This window comes from Pteropus medius, unplaced genomic scaffold, assembly GCF_902729225.1.
Source record: "Pteropus medius unplaced genomic scaffold, Ma_sr-lr_union100, whole genome shotgun sequence".
In the NCBI taxonomy this organism is placed as follows: domain Eukaryota; kingdom Metazoa; phylum Chordata; class Mammalia; order Chiroptera; family Pteropodidae; genus Pteropus; species Pteropus medius.
Genome location: NW_024351073.1, coordinates 13866010 through 13872082, shown reverse-complemented (window position 1 = coordinate 13872082; position 6073 = coordinate 13866010). Strand labels below are relative to the sequence as shown.

The 6073-nt window shown below is 30.2% G+C and overlaps 1 pseudogene; it reads right to left on the bottom strand.

The window, feature by feature from the left end:
* Positions 1 to 433: 433 nt before the first annotated feature.
* On the bottom strand, positions 434 to 552 carry LOC120586369 (uncharacterized; annotated as a pseudogene).
* Positions 553 to 6073: the final 5521 nt, after the last annotated feature.

Sequence of the window (6073 nt, the reverse complement as noted above, 5' to 3'; positions counted from 1 at the left end):
TAACTTATTCTTGGAATGCCTTTATTTTTCTTCTGCCAAATTGTTTGGAACACTTTTAAGAATTTAATTGTACACTCTCTTTAATGTGTATTCTTGTTTGCAGCTTGTCATAATTTTTAGAGGTCATGATTTTGTCATGCTATTTCAATAACTTATTTATATGTAACAAATCTCTGTTATTTTTATAATTTGGTGAAATGAGGACATTAGAATTAAAATGAGGATATTAAAATTAGCTTCTTGGAAAAAACATATCTCATTTCTCTTGAATGAGCTGCATGTCTTTGTTCAAGTGTCTAAGTATTTTTATTATAAAATACTTGCTTTTATAATAGGCATTAATAAATTGAAATAAAATTTATTTTCATTGTTTTTAACATTTAAATGCAAAGGATTGTTTTTTATTTATTTATTTTTTTAATTTTTTTTTTAAAGCGTACAGCACTGGATCTTCCTAGGTGGTCTCCCATCCAAGTACTAACCAGGCGCAACCCTGTTTAGCTTCTGAGATCAGACAAGATCAGGTGTGTTCAGGGTGGCATGGCCATAGACATGACTGTTTTCTTGAATAGAAATGTTCAGTTAGTAGCCATTGATTAGATAACTGCAAACTGAAATATATAGTTTATTAAAACCAACAAAACAAAAATTGTAGAATTACAGAAAGCACAGAATTGGTTGAAGTTATCAAGAAGCGTGAAAGTTCAATAAACAAAACTAATATTTATACATTACATATTACTACACATATCCATGTTTATGAATATGTATATATATTATTTCTCCTTAATTCTTCTCTCTTATTTCTTTTATAATACAGCGCTAGAAGAAAAACATTCATAATAAAACATGATTGCAAGTAAAATGTAGGATTGTAATTACTTCATATGTTAATTTTGTTTTACATTAGAGTAACCTAAAGAATCTTCAAATGAAATAAATTATTCCCTGACTGTGTCAGAATATTTATATGAGAGTTTTCATGGAAGATACTCTAGGATATTCGGGTTTGGTAACCTGTGACTATTTGCGTGTCAGTTAGCTATCATCTAAAAATAATTTTGAGAGAAATTGTATAGGCTCTTGGAAACTATAGAATCATTATTATATTTAAGGATGTAAATTTATGCAGAAATTCCTACCTAGTAAAATCATTTTATAGAAAACATTATTTTTCCCTCAAATTAGATACCAATTTCATGGGGGCAAGGTCTGTATGTTTGTTAAAATAAGAAAAATTACATTTCAAAATGACCTTAACTGCAAGACAAATGTCAGGCTTCCTCCAGATTGAGTTTGCTCTTAAATAGATTAGGTCCCATACTTTCTTACATCTGAACTATATGTAAGGAGAAAGGGAGGGTGTTGATAATAAGGTCTACTGGGAATCTGGATCCTCAAAGGTAATAATGAATTAGAATGTAGATACAAAAGATTTAAAACAGTTAAGTCTTTGGTACATGTATAATTTTTTTATATTGCTACACTAATGAATTACCACAAATGTGGCAGCTTAAGAAAAATATACATTTATTATAATTGTATAGATTAGAAGTTTGACATGGATCTCACTGGGCTGAAAATGAGGTATTGATAGGGTTGTGTTTCTTTCTGTTGACAATTAAGAAGAATTTATCTCCTTGAATTTTCTAGCTTTGGAGGCCACAGGCATTCCTCGGCATGGCACCTCCCTCCATTGAGGCCAACAAAGTTGCATCTCCCTGACACATCTCCCTTTCTGACTACAGCCGGAAAAGGTTTTCTGCTTTTAAAGATGTATGTGTTTAGACTGGGTCTACATGAATAATCCAAGATAATCTCCCCATCTCAAGGGATGCAATCGCATCTGCAAAGTTCCTTCGGACACGTAAGATAACACATCCATAGCTTCTTGGGATATCCCCAAGACATCTTGGGGACCTTCCTGTGCTACCCCAATGTGCAAGGTCAGTAATATTAATTATAGATTCATAATGAGATTCTTCTCAATAATGGCTTTTTTAAGTATTATATTTTCTGGAAGAGTAAAGTCACAGGCATTATTTATAGTTAAGTGGGCATGAGTTTTAATCTGACAATCATACAGTATATACAGTTCTGGAAACAATTAAACAGGAATCCTAGCAGCAGCCCTGAAAGCGTACACATATTTTTCCATGAGCAATCTGAGTGAATTCCTAAGACTATATTTCAATGATTGAAAATAGAAAAACTTCTATATAAAATACATCAAAAATACTATTCCTGGGCATTAAATAGCTATCTATGGTAAATCTGATTCAAGTGGTGATAAACATGTACTAATATAATCAAACTTTTAAAGTTTCGATTGTTTACTACTTAATTTGTTAAAATAAGAAAAATACTATTTAAACAATTAGAGAAGAAATGACATAAAAAAGTGACTAAGACCAGGTAGGTATTGCATTTTATGTCCTTTCTCAAATCTCTCTTTACCAATTTCTATTAACTCTTTATTTTTTAAGTTAATTTTTATTAAGATATAAGTGACATATAACATTATATTAGTTTCAGGTATATGATAAATGATTCTATATAAGTATACATTGTGAAAAGATTACCACAACATGTCTAGTAAACATCCATCATCGCCAAAGTTATATTTTTTTGGTGATAAAGTTTTTAAGATCTACTCTCTTAGCACTTTTCAAAGTTATGTCACAGTATTATTATTTTTTAATTAAATTTATTGGAGTAACTGGTTAACAAAATTATATAGGTTTCAAGTATATAATTCAATAATACTTATATGTATATTGCATTGTACGTTTACCACCCAAAGTCAGATCTCCTTCCATCACCATATATTTGACCCCCTTTATCCTTTTCTACCTCCCTTTCCTATTTCCCTCTGGTAAATACCATACTGTTGTCTGTGCCCATGAGTTTATGTTTGTCTTGTTCATCTGTTGCTTTCAGTTTATATTCCTCATCAGTGATATCATAAAGTTTTTAACTTTTTCTGTCCAACTTATTTCACCTAGCAGAATAATCTCAAGATATATCCGTGTTGTCACAAATGGCAATATTTCATCTTTTCTTACGGCTGAGTAATATTCTATTGTATATATGTTCTTTTATTTTTGATTTATTATCAAGTACTTTCCTATACAACATATAATCTATCGTTAACATTTATGTGTGAAAAAAATATATATATATGTTAAGTTGACATTTGGTAATTAGAATCCAGTTAGTTCTATGAATAAAGTATTCAGTTTTCTGTAAGTCTTTAAACTTCATCGTTTAGACTTCCTTCATATAATTACATATGGAGCAGGGGTGGGATCGGTTAAGCATATGGTATTAGATATGTGACTGCATTAATTGGCCCTTTTTTTTTTCATTTGAAAGCACAGAGAGATTAAAAGATTGATCATAATGCAAATATTAAAATTTATTTTTTCAGATTTATTATAAAAGACATACAATCGTGTAAAGTTTGGAGGAATCAAATTCCTCATAGTGTAATAAACCATCACAGTAAGCAGATGAAGAACCATGATCACCTTGTGGAAGAATTCAAATGCTAAGAGAATTAAAAGTCTATTGAAGTATCAATAGGCAAAGAGTCCCCTAAACTTGTTTGGCTTTATTATCACATATTTAACAGTAATTTAATGTACAGATCTACTCATCCCTGATTTTTTTCTTTTCTGAATGGTCATTTAGGAGCCCTACTGTTATTATGATTTTATTTTAGTTTATTTTATCAATCTAAAAAGACAAAATCAGGATTCATTTTATTAAATGGAAACCTATCATTTTCTAATGTTGAACAAAGTTTTTGGAGAATTTTAAAAATTCTCCTATGAATCATTCACAATCTCTCTCTCTTTTCCAATCCAGTCGGAGTGATTTAGTTAATGCTCTGCTGACTTGTTATTTTTGAACTAATTTTCTACTGGGAACTTCTGTCAATAGAGTTCTTAAAAAGGATTTATATTAAGCCTTCCACAGATACTCTGATATTAAAAGCATGTGTGAGTAAACAGGTGCATTCTGTGTGGTTAAAATCAAATGCTGCTATAAACACATCCCAGCTGTGTAATCCAATTTGCTATTCTCTTTAGAGATGATATAAAGGTCAAAAGATGCTTGGTGATGTGGTTTGGGAATAGGATTATTTGTAGGTTATTTGTTCTCCAGAATAGTGTAATATCTACAGATAGACTGCATTAGTATTTCTTTAAAACTGCTTTGATCATAGAGTGACGACTGCTTTACATTTTCATTTCCTATTGCCTTATACTATGTAAATGCAGAATCAATCCATTGTTATCATACAGCCAATTATAGAATCAAACCTTAATTTGTTTTTATTTTCTCCTTTATAGTTATTATCTTGATGATTATAGCCAAGCTATGTTTTGTAATTTTAAAGAAATACTCTAATTTTAACATTACATGCACTTTCATTTATTCTCATATCTGTATTAATTAAATAAAAACAGTCACTAAGAGCTATTAATGATAACCAGGATGTATATGGTCATACTAGTGTGCTAGATGACATATAATTACAGAATTCTCATTTGAATTGATCAACGTTGTTCCAGCCACATACCAGTGGTTCTCAACTGTCAGAGTACACTGGCAATTTTTTTATTTTATTTTTTTACAAATAATGATACCCAGGTTCATACTGAGAGATTGTTCTTCCTCTCTCTTTCTCTTCTCTTGTTCTTTCTTTCTCTCTCTCTCCCTGCCCTGACTCAGTTTCTCGAACAACTCAGATATGCAGCCAAAGTTGAGAATGGATCAAAGTTAGAGCACCAGAGAGATAGAGTGAATTATCCGTGCCCATGAAATGTCAGCAGCTGATTGATTTAACTGGAAACTGGTTCCTGGCATTTTAACTGATTTTTCTCTAAAAGTGTAAGACTGGAGTTAACATATTGAGATAAGGAGAAAAGAGAGTTTAGTTAATCCAATTAACAGCAAAAGGAAAAAATGTCGCCCCATAAACTGTGATCTTCATGAAAGGAGGGCTGATGCCTATTTTAAAACATTTAAAAACATTTTGAATGTCTGAATAAATGAATAAACAAATAAGCAAATATTTGTTTTCTCTCATCCCAGCTTCAATATATTGTGATGAATTAAAAAGAGAAAAACCTTGTTATGCTTTCCATTTTCAAAAATATGTTTAACAGTGACAATAATTAGAAATTCCAATTTCATATAACTATTCTTTCATGATGGATAAAAAATTTCATAATAATTGACAAAAACTCTATACTTAAAACTATTGCTATTGATATATTATTTATACCAAATGACATTTTCATAATAAAAATTACTGATTTTATAGTTCAGATGTACAATTGAAATTGATATACTTGAATCTATAAAATGTATATTTCTGTGAAATACTTTTTTTATCAGAAATTTTATAAGTAACAGTAGAAATGATATAAAATAGGTAATGACTTAAGGAAGGTATTTACTTATGGAAACTCTGAACTAAGAAAATTGAATTTTAATACTTTATTGTAAATTATTAATTGGATTATATGCATTTTATAAGCTTTCTAAACTTCAGTTATCTACTCACTAAAGTAGGGGAAATGTCACCCAGATGCGTATGGCATTCGGAGGATCAAAAATCATGAAATAAAACAACTAGGTTTGGGAGCACAGAAGCCTTTCAAAGACCAGTTAGAAACTTTTGTAATAGATTGAGGGATAACTTATGGAAACTTGAACTAATGGGGCAGATGGTGAGAAGAGATTACAAAGGCATTCTAGAAAGGGAGAAAAAAAATGAAGGATGGAGATACGTTTGCTTTAGTATTTGTGATTCGGTAGTGCCCTACTACCTGACTTGTTCTCTGCATCTTAATAATTCCTTATTTTTGACAATTAACAATGTTATATGTCAATTATATCTCAATAAAAAGTAAAAGATTTTAGTAAAAAACTTGTGGAGAGAATTTTAGCATAAATGAGTTTAATATTTATTCATTTTCTTGGTAAAAATATGTCACCTGCTTCTATACCTTACTTTGATAAGGGAATTAAATGATTAGAACAATATTAAACCCTTGAA